General features: G+C 49.3%; 1 protein-coding gene across 4 annotated transcripts in view; it reads left to right on the forward strand.

Annotated features, from left to right (window-relative positions):
- LOC108919681 (contactin-associated protein-like 2) overlaps positions 1-18,427 on the forward strand; it is a 392,807-nt gene that overhangs the window by 267,017 nt on the left and 107,363 nt on the right. The window lies entirely within an intron of this gene.

Below are 18,427 nucleotides of genomic sequence, written 5' to 3' on the forward strand. Positions count from 1 at the left end.
TTTTCCTCATGGACATATACAAAAATTTGTGCTATGAGGCATGTAAGATTTGCATTTTGTTTTTTTTTAAATGATCCTACTGCTAATGCACGCAGTGGCTATTCGGCTTTGTTGGAAGAAAGGAGTTGGAGGTGGATGTTCTCCAGAGCTGAACGGATTCTTACATTTAAGCTGATTTAGTTCATTTCACCTGTAGCTCAGGTGTGGATTTTGCAGCTTTATTGTCCCTTCGGATTCATACTAGCAGCTATTTCTCAGCCATGTCTGGCACTAAGAGTGAAGTTCTTCTGTCTGCTAATTTGACTCAATCAGGAGGATGATTGTACATCATCATTTCTTTCATCAGCAGTTTTTAACTGATTTCAACTGATTGTTTTAGGCCTTGAATAAACTTTATCTAGATGAAAAGAATGTGCAATTATATTTGAACTTTCTCATGTATAAGAAATATATATAATATACTGAATAATAATGATCAGAATATACTGTGGATACTTTTTGAGCTACTCTCATATACAGGGCCTTGCAAAAATATTTAAACTCCTTGAAAGTTATCTGCACATCAACACTCAATACTTATGTAAGCAGCATAATTCTGCTTTTGTTTTCCATTAAAACATCAGACAAATTAAATAAAATATTTTGTCTTTGACAATTTAGTGTTGGTCATATGAGCTCACCATTAATCTGACTGGAAAAAATACAGTATGTGTAAATTGTAATACAAGCAATGCTGATATCTTTGAAGGGGTTTGAATACATTTGCAATCTGTATCTTTATAGAGTGTGTGTATGTGTATATGTGTATGTATATGCACAGTATTTGCTTTTGTGCTTTTGCTGTATAACGGTAAGGCAGATTGGCTGTTTGGAAATTCTGGAGTTTTCATCAAGGGTATTGATGTTTTCATGTGTGACTAGGGCCATTTGCTGGCACTTCTGTTTTGAAACACTCTCACATATTAACTGTGCTTCCTGCACCACAAGATCAGATTGTTTCCACAAGTGAACTGTCTCTCTGATGTTTATCTTCAGCAGGAAGCAGAAGCCAGTGTTTTTAGTGTTATGTATGGCTGTATCCTTCTTTCACTCTGCAGTTATATAACTCATATTGACCAGGTCATTACATTTCAAGCTTGATTATCATTATTATGCAGATGACACACAAATTTATGTCAGAATGAAAAGAGAAATGCAGCGAGAAGCTCCCCTGTGACCAGTTGCTTGAGAGTGATCAATAGCTACAGAAAACTTGGTTCTCTGAAACTCAGAAGCAGTATAGTTTTAGTTTTGCTTATAGGCCATTAACCATCCCCGGTGAAGTGGGGGTATGTTCTTTGTCCATCAGTAGATTTCTTCCAAACCTGTTAACAGAGCCTTGAAAAAGCCATTTCTGGATCAGACCCTTTGATTAGGCACATATTAGAGATGCTGAGAATATAAGAAACTATAGGTTCTGAGATGCCGATGGATGTTTCCGAGGCCATGGTGGTGGGAGCACCACTTTGCTTTGTGTAGAACTGCTGGTCCAACAGGCATTTGATATCATAACTTTCTTTCCATTCTCTTATGCTTCATGAGGTTCACTAACTTCCCGTCATGGATATTATCGATTCTAAACACCTGCGCTGCAACATCACTCAGGTCTTCTACAAGCTCGCTCAGTTGTTTCCTGAATAAAGTCTACAGTATTGTAACAACCTGCATTACAGGGAAGTGTTACATTTGAGCAGGAAAATTGGTTTATTGTAAATAGTTGAATTGTGGGTAAAATGGAATTGTGTTCAACCGCTGTGGAAACTTACAGTGAATATAAGGGGGTGAGTGTGTTAGCCCCTGAAAGAAGAGGAAAACCTGAGGGGTGCTAAGCAGGCTAGAAAGACTGGCCAGAGGTACAGGTTCTTGAGAAAAAGGGATCTTTGGACTAAGAGCATTATTTCCTTGTGTTCGTGCCTATATCTCTTGTTGTGTGCTGGTCTTCCAATAAGTGCTGGTAACAAATGCTGTCTGTGCATCCTTCTTGGCCCCATCCAAGCACAGCACACTACAGTATTCCTGTACATGAAATATTCTGATATGGAGTGACAGTTTTTTTTTTACTTCATATTAAATGGTACTACTTTTTCAAATCTATATTTATTATTACTTAGAATGTCACTACAAGCACAGTAATCCAGCCGATGGACCAAATAGCAGGTGCTTATTTATTAAAAAAGACAGGCAAGCAGATGGTCAAAGACAGGCAAAGGTCAGTCAATTTTTGAATATCATTCCGAGGGATAGGGAGAGGAAGAAACCAGGAGGACAGAAGGTCAGGGGTAATGGAAGGGCCACGAGATGACCGTGGAGCGCTGCAGTTTGCTTAGACAAGGTTCCACACTCAGGAATGTCTGGGCTGCCTCTTTATCCCTTGCCTTCTGATTAGCTGCAGGTGCTGTCAATTGGGCAGGTGGTTGGAGGGCAAGACATAGAAGATGAAGAATCTAAAACAATAAATCCATAAATAAGTGAACACAGCTCTTATATGAAAAGGTGGATATGTAAAAGACTGGAGCAAAAAATAACAATAAAACATATGAACAAAATTAAAGTAATCAGTAAATAATAACAATTGAAACATTCATGGAAAGGTAAGCAAATTTTTTTTTTAAGAAAAACTTTTAGTACATCTTATTGATGCACACACACACACACACACACTTTCTGAACCGCTTGTCCCATACAGGGTCGCGGGGAACTGGAGCCTACCCGGCAACACAGGGCGTAGAGCTGGAGGGGGAGGGGACACACCCAGGGCGGGACGCCAGTCCGCCGCAAGGCACCCCAAGCGGGACTTGAACCCCAGATCCACCAGAGAGCAGGACCCGGTCCAACCCACTGCGCCACGTCACCCCCCCTTATTGATGTATTTTTTATTAAATTTTAATTTCCTTCCTTTTTTACTTTGGTTTCTTATACACAAAGCAGATATTTTAATTAAAGGCCACATGTGCATGAGCCAATATATTATAATTTATCTCTATGAACAGGGACATTTTTCTCTACACTTGGGCAAAATAAGATACAATAATTTTATGAATTATGGCACCTTTCACCATTCTCTTGTGTGATCCTATGCCATTACTATAAACACAAAATAAACGCAAACACAAAATAAAGTCCAAATACACAAGATGGTACCAACCACACTGTCACAATACTAAATTACTTAACATCAAACTGCTATAATGAAGCAGCACCCAGGTTTGGGTAATCAGAGAAAGTAAACAAATCTACATATCCACTCATTAATGGAGGTTTGTTTTGTGACTCTGGTTCATTTGCTATAGTTGTTTTTTCTGCTACTCTCATTGATTGCTTGTGATATGTGGCATCGTTAATGGAGTTATTCCTGTCTTCTGGGTGGTATTGTATAGTGTAGGACAGCTATTGTCTGTTTCAATTAAGGATATTTACAGGTTAGGGGCTATAATTGACAATTCTGCTGGGATACTGTGGACTAGAAAAATTTACATGCTAGGTAATGTGGCCAACACCACTATTGATAGTTTCCACAAAACAGTGATTGTCCATTATTTATGAAAAGTAAAATAGAGCCTATTATCTGGGCACAAATCTGGGCCCAGCAGCTGTTTGCATGTACAGTGTGGTTGTGCTATGGTTTTTATGGAAATTCAGTTATTAATTGTCAAATGTGCTTTTTAAAAAGTATGAATGAATGAATGAATGAATGAATGAATGAGCTTTAGTGCCAAATATGTTTACACATACAAGGAATTCCTCTTGGTGACAGAAACTTCCACAGCACAGACAGGATGACAGTGACAAGACACAGAAAATAAAAGTAGAGTGGGCTAATAAAAGATAAAAAAAATATATAGAGTATAAAGTACACAATATACAAAATAGACACTAGAGATTATATGTTTGTACAGGTATGTTATATACAATGCAAGGGAAAGTAAATAAGAGATATGATGTGAAAAATAAATATAAATAGCATTGTTTATTGCACCAGTTTACTCCCTAGGGGGCATTTAGCTGTTCATGAGGTAGATGGCCTGAGGAAACAAACTTTTCCTATGCCTGGCTGTCCTGGTGCTCAGTGCCCTGTAGCGCCGGCTAGACGGCAAAAGTTCAAAGAGGAAGTGGCCTGGCTGCGAAGGGTCTAGGATGATTTTGCCAGCCCCTTTTCTCACTCTGGATGAGTACAATTCTCGGAGAGTGGGGGGGTGTGCTGATGATTCCTCCAGCCATCTGGACTATCCACTGTAATCTTCTGAGGTCTGATTTTGTAGCTGAGCCGAACCAGACAGTTATAGAGGTGCAGAGGACAGACTCGATGACTGCAGAGTAGAATTGCATCAGTAGCTCCTGTGGTAGGTTGAACTTCCTAAGCTGGCGAAGGAAGTACAACCTCTGCTGGGCCTTCTTCACAATGGAGTCTATGTGGAACTCCCACTTCAGCTCCTGTGAGATGGTGGTGACCAGGAACCTGAATGACTCCACTGTTGCCACAGTGCTGTTCATGATGATGAGTGGGGATAATGCTGAGGTGTTTCTCCTAGAGTCCACAATCATCTCAACCATTTTGAGTGTGTTCAGCTCCAGGTTGTTATGACTGCACCAGACAGCCAGCTCTTTAACCTCCCGTCTGTATGCAGACTCATTGCCATCCTGGATGAGGCCGATGAGTGTGGTGTCATCTGCAAACTTCAGGAGCTTGACAGAGGGGTCTTTTGCAGTGCAGTCGTTGGTGTACAGGGAGAAGAGCAGTGGGGAGAGCACACATCCCTGGGGGGCGCCAGTACTGATCATCCGAGTCTTGGATGAGCATTTTCCCAGCCTCACTAGCTGCTGCCTGTCCATCAGGAAGTTGGTGATCCACCAACAGATAGAGGTGGGCACAGAGAGTTGGGTTAATTTGGACAGAAGGAGGTGTGGGATGATGGTGTTGAAGGCCGAGCTGAAGTCCACAAACAGGATCCTCACATAAGTCCCTGGTTTGTCCAGATGTTGCAGGATGTAGTGAGTGAAATGAACAAGGAACAAAGTAAATAAAATTAAAACACAGGGTTATAGTGAAATGCTATCAACAACTGCTTGTCCTAATGCAGTGTCCAGAGCCTTTCTTAAAAGCATAGAACTTGAGCTGGGTTACACTCTGGAAAGAAGGCCAGTCCATCACAGCACAGTCACACACATTCATTCTCTTTCTCTTCTCTCTCTCTCACAGACACACACAGACACACACACACACACAGGTCAGTTCACCTAAAATATGTGTCTTTGGACTGTGGGAGGAAACTAGAGCACCCAGAGGAAACCCACTGTAACATGTGCTGAACATGCAAACACCACACAAAAAGAGCAGGGTTCAGACAGACCCATGTCCAGGAGCTGAGATACCAGTACTACCTGCTGTGCCACTCTACTGCCCCATTAAAATCCATTCCCAAACCATTCCTTGACTTTCCATGTCGCTTGTCAGAAATGACAAAAGGCACTTCCCATGTTCACTGAATGCCTTCCAACATAGTTTATTTACTGTGGCTTAATCTAGGTTTTTGATTCCAGTCTCGGTTTTATGCATAAATCAATTGTGTTCTGAAAGTGCTGGTGGCTTGGCTTTGATGTCTTTTCAGGAACATGGGATAGACATATATTAATACATTAAAAGGGTATGAGATCAGTGTTGATTATATAATTATTTAAATATTACTGTGGGAAATGTACCCTTGAATTTGCGAGATTCTGTATGCACTTTTTTATAACATAAGAAAAGCTTATGTGTGCTATAGGCAGTATAATAAGGTGATTGTAGACAAAATCAATATTAGGCATACTTATTATGGTACTTCTAAGTTTTTTAGGTTTTAAGTTCATTCTTTTTTTAAAAAAAACCTGACAATTAAATAATAGCTTAAATACCACATTATCATGCCAAAAGTTTATTACCCAGCTTGTTCAAAATCTGTAAAAGTACACACACACACACACACACACACACACACACACACATTGACTGAAACCGCTTATCCTGAGCAGGTTCGTGGCAAGCCGGAGCCTAACCCGACAACACAGGGCGTAAGGCTGGAGGGGGAGGGGACACACCCAGGCACGAGGCACACCCAGGCACAGGCCAAACCCACTGTGCCCCCCTCTCTGTAAAAGTATTGCTCTCCTAAATAAACTTTCTGGGCATATTCTACCAACAGTCTGTTAGAATATGTTCAGAATTTTAGTGTACATATGCCTGCATGTTGTGAGACCAGTCCAGTTTGTTGTTGATCCCAAGTACTTGTAGGAGTGAACTACCTCTTTAACATGGCAAAAATCAGACCAAAGAATGACAATAAACCAAAGGCTTGCCAGATTCTAGTTCCATAGTTCTACAGTACCATGTTAGAGCATGTGTACCTGGCACCACATAGATAGATAGATAGATAGATAGATAGAAAGTTTGTTCATCCTGGGCGGGAAATCGGTTGCATGTAACAGCCGACACAAAGAAATACAGACACCGCACAAAGATATAGAACATAGACTTGCGACAAGGTGCACAGACAATACAAATTAATTAATAAGTAAAATTAATGTAAAATAATGTAATTGTAGCGTCCGGACGGGAGTCCGACACGGACGCGCGTTGCTATTACGTCCAAACACAGACGAAATATATAATGACTTCACGTGCAGTGTGAGGTTAGACGTGTACGGTGAGTATTGTAAGACACTCGGTGGAAGTGAAACAAGAAACACGAGACCAGGAAACACACACGGTGTTGGAACTACGGTGAACAGTGAAACGCTAATCTGTGAGTCTGACCGCAACCCTGAGACGTGACGAAATACCGGACAGGAACGATGGACCAGGACTGAAGAACAAGAGGCAGGAACTGACGGGACGGGCACTCGGGACTGGAACATGCACACCTAGGAAACAAACTGAGGGAACAAGAGACTACCAATCGCCAACGAAGCACAAGAGAACTGCTGATTAAGAATCCGCGACTAGTTCTGCTCCGCTGGCTCCTTTTATACCTCCATGTCCTACGAGACTGTGAGGTGATAGGTAAGCGTTAGCTGGCGGCACTGAGTGGCGCCGCCTCTGACCAGGAGGGGCAGTGACCCCGTGGGATGTGACAGTACCCCCCCCTCCAGGGGCGGCTCCAGCCGCAGAACGCCGGCGGGTAGGCGGTCGCCCCCGCCGTCGCGGAGCAGGCCGATCTGGATGACACTCATGGAAGTCCTCAATAAGAGCTGGGTCCAAGATGTCCCGTGCTGGTACCCAAGACTGCTCCTCCGGCCCATAGCCCTCCCAGTCGACCAGATAGTACAGCGTACCCCGTCTCCGTTTGGAGTCCAGGAGGGCCCTGACGGAGTAGGCAGGAGAACCATCCACATCCAACGGTGGAGGTGGAGAGACTGCTGGGCTCTGCAGGGCGGAAACACAATGGGGCTTGAGGCGCGAAACATGAAACGTGGGACAGATACGATAATGCGAGGGCAACTGAAGACGGTAAGAAACCGGGTTGATCCTCTTCAGGATCTTGAAGGGGCCGATGAAACGGGGGGCAAGCTTCCTCGAGGGCAAATGCAGTTTGAGATCCTGGGTGGACAACCATACTCTCTGCCCTGGCTGGTACAATACAGTCCTACGCCTTTTGTCGGCCTTCTCCTTTTGGTTGGATACCACCTCCTGGAGACGGACATGTGCGGATTCCCACACCGACTCACTCCTCTTGTACCAGTCGTCCACAGCTGGCAACCCACTGGTCTCCATCGTCCACGGGAACAGCGGAGGCTGGTAACCGAGCACACACTGGAAAGGAGTTAAGTTTGTGGACGAATGGACCAGGGAGTTCTGGGCGTACTCTGCCCAGGGGAGGTATCTGCTCCAATCCGCTTGATTCTGAGCACAGTAACTCCGCAGGTAACGTCCAACCTCCTGGTTGAGGCGTTCCACTTGCCCATTAGACTGTGGATGATAACCAGAGGAGAGGCTGACTGAGACTCCTAAGCGGGCAAAGAAGGCCTTCCAGACCCTTGAGGTGAACTGGGGTCCCCTGTCCGAGACGACATCCTCTGGCAGGCCATACAGCCGGAAGACATGTTGGAACAGCAGTTCCGCGGTCTCCAGGGCTGTAGGTAGACCTTTCAGAGGAATCAGTCGACAGGCCTTGGAAAAGCGATCTATGACGACCAATATGGTGGTGTTTCCATCAGAACACGGAAGATCAGTAAGGAAGTCCACCGCTATATGGGACCATGGACGGTTGGGAATCGGGAGTGGCTCTAAAAGCCCTGCTGGCAGCTGCCGTGGGACCTTGGCCTGGGCACATGTGGTGCAGGCAAGGACGAAGTCTCGTACGTCCTGTCTCATGGATGGCCACCAGAAGCGTTCAGCGAGAAGCTTCAAGGTTCGGTTGACCCCTGGGTGTCCTGTACTTGGACCATCATGGGCCCAGTGTAGGAGCTCGGACCGAACAGTGGACGGGACGTATTCTTTGTCTTGGGGCTGCTCGTTGGGACCGGGTTCTTGACGTTGGGCTGCTTGGATATCGTCCAATAAAGCCCAACGGATAGGAGCCACAAACTGCGTCGGGGACAAGATGGTGTCTGGTGGGGAGAGCTGAGGCGATACCTCGAACAAACGGGACAGGGCATCGGCCTTGCCGTTCTTGGAGCCAGGACGATAGGTCACCGTGAAACGGAACCTGGTGAAGAACATGGCCCACCGCGCCTGTCTGGAATTGAGCCTCTTTGCCTTCTGCAGATACTCCAGGTTCCGGTGATCAGTTAACACTAAGAATGGGTGCGTAGCCCCCTCTAACCAATGTCTCCACTCTTCTAAGGCCATCTTTATGGCTAAGAGCTCCCTGTTTCCTACATCATAATTCTGTTCAGTAGGCGACATCTTGTGTGAGAAATACGCACATGGATAGAGCTTCAGGGGACTTCCCTGGCGCTGTGAGAGCACTGCCCCTACCCCGGCCTCAGAAGCATCAACTTCCACAATAAAGGGCAGTTTGGGATCAGGGTGCTTCAGGATTGGGGCAGAAGTAAAACGCTTCTTTAGGTCTTCAAAGGCCTGACTCGCCTCAGGAGTCCAGGTCAGGCGCCTAGGGGCTCCTTTTAACAGAGCAGTCAACGGGGCTGCAACGGAACTGAAGTTCCTTATGAAGCGCCTATAGAAATTCGCAAAACCTAGGAACCGTTGCAGGTCCTTTACTGTCTTTGGCTGGGGCCATGACAGAACTGCCGAGACCTTCTGTGGATCCATCGTGACCCCGTTGGGTGTTAGGATGTACCCCAGGAAATCCACAGAGTGCACATGGAACTGGCACTTCTCCCCTTTCACGTACAGCTTATGTGCTGCCAGCTTTTGCAACACCTCCCTGACATGTCCAATATGCTCCTCACGGGACCGAGAAAAGATCAGGATATCATCCAGATACACTAATACTGAGCGATTAATTAGCTCTCTGAGTACTTCATTAACAAAAGCCTGGAATACGGAAGGTGCATTCGCCAGGCCAAAAGGCATGACCAGGTACTCATAATGGCCGAGGGCGGTGCTAAAAGCGGTCTTCCACTCATCCCCTTCCCTAACGCGAATCAGGTTATATGCGCTCCTAAGGTCCAGTTTCGTAAAGATGGTAGCACCGGAAACCTGTTCGAGGGCCGACGTGATAAGAGGCAAGGGGTGCGGGTACTTCACAGTAATGGCATTTAGCCCCCGATAATCAATACAGGGGCGCAAACCCCCGTCCTTTTTCTCAACAAAGAAAAAGCCAGCGGAAGCTGGAGAGGTAGACGGCCGGATGAATCCGGCTTCTAGTGCCTCCGTTATATAAGCCTCCATTGCCTGATGTTCAGGTTGAGAAAGAGGGTATACCCGCCCCCTAGGGGGTGTAGTGCCCGAAAAAAGATCTATAGCACAATCCCAAGGTCTATGAGGAGGCAGTTCTGCAGCCTTGTGTTTGCTAAACACCGCCACTAGATCTGCATACTCCCTTGGAAGCTGCAGGGGCAGATCTGCATTAGGGCTCTCTATGGATGTGGAGTTACAAGACGTCTCCAGGTGTTTGGGACACTGCTGTCCCCAAGACAGCAGTTTCCCCTCACTCCAAGAGATAATAGGGTCATGGGTGCATAACCATGGGTATCCCAAAATAATGGGGTTATCAGGGGACTTAATCAGATAGAACCATATCTGTTCCTTATGGAGTGGCCCTACCTGCATAGTAACGGGCTCTGTGCGCTGCTCTACACGCCCCGACCCGATTGGAGCGCCATCAATAGCTTTAACCGCCAGGGGTTTTGGGCATCGGGCACAGGGCAAGCCCCAGGACGCGGCCATATCATGATCCATGAAATTCCCTGCAGCGCCACTGTCTACCATAGCTTTCGTCTGCTGCTGCTGGAAACCCCAGGATACTGTAACTGGTAATGTCAACAGGGAGGTATGGAGAGATACATCACTCACCAGTAAGTCGGTCCGTTGGGATCCACGGGGTGGCCGCACTGGGCAGGAAACCTGAACGTGATCCGCAGCTCCACAGTAAAAGCACAAGCGTTGCAGAAAACGGCGCCTCCTTTCCTCCTCTGTCACACGCCCGTTACTGAGTCGTATTATTCCCTGTCTGACGCACTGTTCTTCGAGCCCTGCACAGCTGACAAGGTTGCGTGCTTGAGCCGGCTCACTGTCCACAGGGCTGTAGGGCACCTGCTGCCCTGGCGGCGTCGGGGTCCGGCTGGAACCGGAGTTGCTCCGGTAATCCGGCGAGAACTCCTGAGAGAGTGGTCTTGACAATCGGGGGCTGGATGTCTTCTCCACTGGAGACCAGGAACGCACCTGAAAACTCTTGGTGCTGGGGAAGAACTGTCTCTCTGTCTTTCTGTCTGGGCTAGGGGGTGACTCAGGAGAGTAGGGCCCTGGGAACAGAGAGGCTGGACTGGAGATTGAGTATTCTGTGTAATTCTGGTTCTCACCTCTGCTACCTTGCAAAGCCTCCTGGAAGGGAACGGACAGCTGCTCAGTAGCGCTGATCCCATTGGTCTGCACAGGGCTCGTGGGCTCCGCGCGAGGACCCGAGGAAGCATAAAGACGATCAAAAAGACATGTCCGCCAATCATCATGCGTTTGCGAACTGGTCGGATCGGCGCCCCGCCCACCGTGACTGAGGAGTCGTGTCAACTGCTCCAACTGATCTGTGAGGCGGCTAGCGGCGTTCGTGCAAACCAGGAGTTGTTCTTGGTTCGCCTCTGTCAGATCCGCCAGCTCACGCCATTCCGCTGAAGTCATACTAGCAGGCGGATTCTTCTGTAGCGTCCGGACGGGAGTCCGACACGGACGCGCGTTGCTATTACGTCCAAACACAGACGAAATATATAATGACTTCACGTGCAGTGTGAGGTTAGACGTGTACGGTGAGTATTGTAAGACACTCGGTGGAAGTGAAACAAGAAACACGAGACCAGGAAACACACACGGTGTTGGAACTACGGTGAACAGTGAAACGCTAATCTGTGAGTCTGACCGCAACCCTGAGACGTGACGAAATACCGGACAGGAACGATGGACCAGGACTGAAGAACAAGAGGCAGGAACTGACGGGACGGGCACTCGGGACTGGAACATGCACACCTAGGAAACAAACTGAGGGAACAAGAGACTACCAATCGCCAACGAAGCACAAGAGAACTGCTGATTAAGAATCCGCGACTAGTTCTGCTCCGCTGGCTCCTTTTATACCTCCATGTCCTACGAGACTGTGAGGTGATAGGTAAGCGTTAGCTGGCGGCACTGAGTGGCGCCGCCTCTGACCAGGAGGGGCAGTGACCCCGTGGGATGTGACAGTAATTATAAATTAGCAGGTATCATGTACCATTTACTGCAGTTAATAAGGCCTGAAAAACTGTCCTGACTCAAGTTGTGTCTGGGGTGGGGGGGAACATCGGAAGAAAGAGGCATTGTATTTGCTGATGGCAGCTGGCATAAAAAATCCCCAATCATTTCCTGGCACGTGGTAGAATGAGCTAGTGGCTGAAAAGGTTCCAGGACAGTTTTCTGTGAAGAGGATTGGAAGTATTGGTTATGGTGGCCTCCAGTTTTGCCACCATCCTCCTCTCTGCCACTGCCTCGAGTGGGTCCATAGTCCATCCTGTGATGGAGTTGGCTTTCCTTATGAATTTGTTCAGGAATTTGGTCTCATCTGCACTAAATTTGCTTCCCTCACAAACCACAGCAATGAAAAGTGCATTGGCCATAAAAGACTGATAGAACATCTCCAGCTTCCTGCACACATTGAAGGTCCTGATCCTCCTCAGAAAAGTACAGTATGTTCTGACCTTTCTGACCTTTCGATAACAAAACCCTTCAGTATCATCTTGTACTCTGATTCATGTCCATTACTGATGCACCCTATGATCGAGGAGCTGGTGTAGAGATCATCTCTACTGCATGTACTCCCAATTTTTAAAGTGGTTTAGTCTCTGATGTGATTCTGTTCTGTGCCCCTCCCATTTTGAGATTGCTGTTCATTCCAGATAATTTCAAACAGAAAAGGCTGCATCTCCATTAACACTGCCATGGCCTTGCTGAAGTTCCCCTGTCAGCTTTCAGTAGCACGGATGGTGTCTCGGCATAAGTTTACAGGTTAATATGTATGCTCTGTATGATTTATCGCTGAGCTTCCTAGTCTTGATGGACCCCTACATATAATATCTTGCAGAAGAGATTGTCTTTCTTGAGCTGTTAAATCTCTTGCAAAATTCAGACCAGCTCCTGCTAAGGGCTTGATAAATCGTGTTAATACTGATTTGTGTTGGGTAATATCCGTTGCTGAGAATATTACAAAACTGCTCCAGCTACATTTCTATAATATTCCTTTAATTTGATCTTCACACACACACACACAGAGGCTGAAACCACTTGTCCCAAGCAGGACGTAAACCCCAAATCCTCCACACAGGAGGACTCAGTCAAGCCCGCTGCACCACCACCGTAGAGTGGTGTCCTTTCTAGGGTGTGTCCCCTCCCTCTTTGGCCTTGTGCTCTGTGTTGCCGTGTAGGCTCCAGCTTGCCGCGACTCTGCTAGGTACAAGCAGTTGTTGACATAGATTGATTACTTATTAAAATATTATTTAATTGCTTTCACTTTTAATGTGATTGAAATCAAGAACCCCTCAAGAAGAGAGGGAGAGAACCACTGCTGCTGTTATGGTACTGTCACGTTCTCCGCATCTGGCACATCTGCGACACCTGCCGTTCCCTGATGGGAACGACAATAAAGAGGGAAGCCGAGGAAGCCCAGACGCGGAACCTTGTTTTGCCTCCTTGTTTCCCTGCGAACCATGTTACCAAGAAACCCATCCCGACTTCGACCTTTTCCCTGTTTCTTCCTGACCACGTTCTGTTCCTAGCCCTTTGTACTCCGTTTGCTGATCGCCTGACCCTCGCCTGCCTCTCGACTCTGATTATGGATTCTTATTTGGCTTCCGTGTACGTCAATCCGAGAACTCTGCACTTGAGTCCGTCCGCGCTACGCGCAACCGTGACAGAAGGTTCCGCCTGCTACCAGGACTCAGCAGAGTATGCACAACTGCGTACAGTGCTCACCAAGCAAGGCGAGTTTTTGGGAACGCAATCCCAGTCGTTACAGCGCATACAAGAAAAGGTCGACGGATTAATCCAGGTCCTCCAAACCGGAGGTATTCTCAAACCCGCCTTCCAGAGTGCACCCGCGACTCCTGCTGAGCCTGTCCCGCCCACACCCCCCGAGGCTTCGGGGACGGTCACAAGGATCGCGACCCCAGAGAGGTATGACGGTTCACCCGATCAATGTCAGGACTTTCTGATGCAGTGCGAGTTGGTTTTTGAGTGTTCTCCGCGCATGTATCAGACGGACGCAGCTAAGATCGCTTTTGTCTTGTCGTTGTTAACCGGTCCAGCCCGGGCGTGCACTCGCCCAAGAACTACCTATGACATTTTCCGCGAGAAGTTCGAAGCGGTTTTTGACCACCCGCACACGGGGCGCGCGGCGGGTAATTATCTCATGCGTCTCACCCAGGGAAGTAGAAGCGTGGCTGAGTACGCTCTTGAGTTCAGACCCCTCGCGGCCAAGAGTGGCTGGAACTCCCCTGCCCTCCTCACCTGCTTCTTCGAAGAGCTGAATCCCCGGATCCAGGATGAGCTCACGTACAGGGGTAAGGAGGGGACTTCGACCGGTTTGTGGAGACAGCCATCGCCATCGACAATCTTGGCAGGAGTCGACAACCTCTGGGGACCAGCCCAGCAGAGGACCAGCTCAGGAAAGAAGAAAGGAGACGGCGCCAGGTGGGGAGACTGTGTCTCTATTGCGGGTCCCCGGAGCATCTCCGTGCCGCGTGCCCCGTGCGACCACCTCAGGGGACCTCCACAGAAACGAAGGCGAGTCCAGGGGAGCACCGGGGACAGCTACGTCTGCCGGTGAGTCTTTCCTGGGGGGTAAGCCGGGTGCAGACGAGCGCCCTCATAGATTCCGGAGCCGCAGGCTGTTTTATGGATGTAGGCTTTGCCCAAGCGCACCATGTCCCTATTAAAACATGTGAAGTCACCCTGAGTGTGAAAGCCCTGGATGGTCAACCCTTGGGTGATGGGGTGGTTGATACCCGGACGGCACCTCTCTTGCTCGAAACAAGCGCGTGTCACCAACGAGAAACTCACCTTCTTTCTGATCCGAGCTCCAGACACCCCTATCATTTTAGGTTACCCCTGGTTGGCACGTCATGACCCCGTCTTCAGGTGGAGTACTAAGGAGCTGGTTTCTTGGGGAGGATCCTGTCACGCATCCTGCCTCACGCTTCCTTGCCGGGCCACGTCGGTGGAAGGGGTAGAGGGCCTTCCCCCGCCGGTCATACCCCCGGACTATGAGGATCTACAAGAGGTCTTCAGCAAGGTCCGCGCTGCCGAACTGCCTCCTCACCGGTCCTGGGACTGTGCTATCGACCTCTTGCCAGGTACCACACCACCTCGGGGTCGGGTGTATCCCCTGTCGTTGCCGGAATAACGGGCCATGCAGGAGTACATCAGGGAGGCCCTCGAAACTGGTCTGATCGGCCGTCAACGTCACCAGCAGCGGCGGGGTTCTTCTTTATCGGTAAGAAGGACGGGGGACTGAGGCCGTGCATAGATTACCGAGGGTTGAACGCCATAACCATCAAGTACCCGTACCCCTTACCGTTGATTACCTCGGCCCTGGAGGGGATCCATGGATCGACCTGGTTTTCGAAATTAGACCTCCGCAGTGCGTATAACCTCATCCGGATCCGTGAGGGGATGAATGGAAGACAGCCTTCTCCACTTCACTAGGTCACTATGAGTACAGGGTCATGCCTTTTAGCCTAGCTAATGCCCCCTCAGTTTTCCAGGCCTTTCTCAACCATGTGTTGGGCGATTTCCTTCATCACTGCGTCATCGTCTACCTGGACGATATGCTGATCTACTCGAAGACCCGAGAGCAGCATATCCAACAGGTCCGGGCGGTCCTCAGGCGGCTCCTACAACATCGATTGTATGTGAAGGCAGAGAAGTGTGAATTCCACCAACGCCAAATCTCCTTCCTGGGCTACATCCTGAGCCAGGAGGGAGTTTCCATGGACCCCAGGAAGGTGGGTGCAGTGACCTCCTGGCCTCGACCTACCACAGTAAGGGCGCTCCAGCGCTTCCTTGGGTTCGCCAATTTCTATCGTCGGTTCATACGTAATTTTAGCACAGTAGCCGCACCCCTTACCGCGTTAACTGCAAGCAAGGACCGAAGACTCCCTTGGGGGGCGGAGGCGGAGAAGGCTTTCCAGGAGTTAAAAACACAGTTCACCTCCGCCCCAGTGCTGAAACAGCCGGACTCTTCCTTGCCGTTTGTGGTGGAGGTCGACGCCTCCTCGGTAGGGGTGGGTGCAGTCCTGTCACAGCGGCAAGGGGACCCTCCCAAGTTGTACCCCTGTACCTTCTTCTCCAGGAAGATGACCCCTGCCGAACGGAATTACGACATTGGGAACCGGGAACTCCTTGCTATCAAGCTCGCGCTTGAGGAGTGGCGTCACTGGCTGGAGGGTGCAGTCCATCCCTTTGTGGTACTCACGGACCACCGAAATCTAGAGTACCTAGAGACCGCAAAACGGTTGAACTCCCGCCAGGCCCGATGGGCCCTGTTCTTCACCCGTTTCCACTTTACTGTTTCCTATCGGCCAGGTTCCAAGAATGGGAAGGCTGATGCTCTATCGCGGGTTCATGACCGCGAACCACTGCCCCCCAACCCAGAGGAGATCCTACCCCAGGGATGCGTGGTGGGTCCGGTCCACTGGCAACTCCTCCAGGACATCCAAGAAGCCCAGGACAGCGAGCCAGAACCGCCCGGGAGGCCAACCGATCGTGTGTATGTCCCCAGTTCCTTCCGCGCAGCGGTGCTGAAATGGGCCCATGAGGCTCCAGAGGCCGGGCATCCCGGGATCCGCCATACCTTATTCCTGGTCCAAGGACGGTTCTGGTGGCCTTCACTGTCCGATGACGTCAGGGACTTCGTCCAGGCCTGTGCCACCTGCGCTCAAAAAGGCAGCGGGTCTCCTACAACCCTTGCCTACGCCGACCCGACCCTGGACCCATGTGGCGCTGGATTTCCTAGTGGACCTACTGGTCTCAGAGGGTAAGACCGTGATCCTCTCCGTCATAGATCGTTTCTCCAAGGCTTGCAGACTGGTGCCCCTTCCGAAGCTGCCTACCGCTCTCGAGGTATCGGAGATCCTATTCAAGCAAGTATTTAAACTCTACGGACTCCCCGAAGACATAGTTTCCGATCGAGGTCTCCAGTTCACCTCTCGGGTATGGAAGGCCTTTTGGAGCCGGCTCGGAGTGACGGTCAGCCTTACATTGGATACCACCCGCAAGCCAACGGTCACGTAGAACGCTTACAACAGGATGTTGCAAGGTTTCTCCGAGCCTACTGCTCCCAAAAACCCCACCACTGGGCTCGCTACCTGGCCTGGGCAGAGTATGCCCACAACTCCGCGCCTCATTCATCCACAGGTATGTCCCCCTTTCAGTGTGTGTTAGGCTACCAACCTGTCCTATTCCCTAGCGAGACCTCTCCAAGTCCTGTTCAGGCTGTGGAGACATGGCACAATGAGAGCACCCACGTCTGGAGGATGGTTCGGGCCCACCTGCTCCGCAGTGCGGAACGCCACAAACGTCAGGCTGACCGGCACCGGCGCACCCTTTCGTTCTTGCCCGGACAAAGAGTTTGGCTCTCCACCCGAGACCTTCACCTGAAGATCCCCTCCAAGAAACTCGGGTCCCGCTACATCGGCCCCTTCAAGGTAGTGCGTCGTGTCACGCCAGTTACCTACCGCCTTCAGTTACCTCCTGACCTCCGAGTGCACCCAGCGTTCCATGTTTCCCTCCTGAAACCGGTAGGGGTGTCCTTGCATCAGCCACCAGTAAAAACCACACCACTGTCGACACTACCCCTCGCAGGGGACGATGTCTATACGGTCCGAGCCCTGCTAAACTCCCGCCAACGGAGAGGTCGACTGCAATATCTAGTGGATTGGGAGGGGTACGGTCCGGAGGAGCGTTCCTGGGTAGCTGCTTCGGACATCCTGGACCCCGAACTGGTGGCCGCTTTCCACAGGGACCATCTCGAATGCCCGGCTCCGCGCCCCCGGGGGCGTCCTCCTTCCCGGCCCAGGGCGTCCGGAGCCGCCCGTGGAGGGGGGGGGGGGGGGGGGGTACTGTCACGTTCTCCGCATCTGGCACATCTGCGACACCTGCCGTTCCCTAATGGGAACGACAATAAAGAGGGAAGCCGAGGAAGCCCAGACGCGGAACCTTGTTTTGCCTCCTTGTTTCCCTGCGAACCGTGTTACCAAGAAACCCATCCCGACTTCGACCCTTTGCCTGTTTCTTCCTGACCACGTTCTGTGCCTAGCCCTTTGTACTCCGTTTGCCAATTGCCTGACCCTCGCCTGCCCCTCGACTCTGATTATAGATTCTGATTTGGCTTCCATGCACGTCGATCCAAGAACTCTGCACTTGAGTCCGTCCGCGCTACGCGCAACCATGACAGGTCCATAACCTTGTATTAATTTATAAAAATGAATCTGTATGAAAAGAAACCAATGGAATAGTCATATAGATATTTGGTTTTCACAACAATTTCATTTCATAGCAGCCATACATTATTAAATCTATGAAGAACTTTCCAGGATAATTTTAAATACATCATGGCCCCATCAAGATGTGGCAAATACCTCAGCAGTACACACTGTGAAGCAGCAATGCTATAAAATAACTATGATGTGGAATATGGCAGATTGTACAGTTGCTGTACACACACACATTTTCAGAACCGCTAGTCCTATACAGGGTCACGGGGAACCGGAGCCT

This window comes from Scleropages formosus, chromosome 16 (assembly GCF_900964775.1).
Source record: "Scleropages formosus chromosome 16, fSclFor1.1, whole genome shotgun sequence".
In the NCBI taxonomy this organism is placed as follows: domain Eukaryota; kingdom Metazoa; phylum Chordata; class Actinopteri; order Osteoglossiformes; family Osteoglossidae; genus Scleropages; species Scleropages formosus.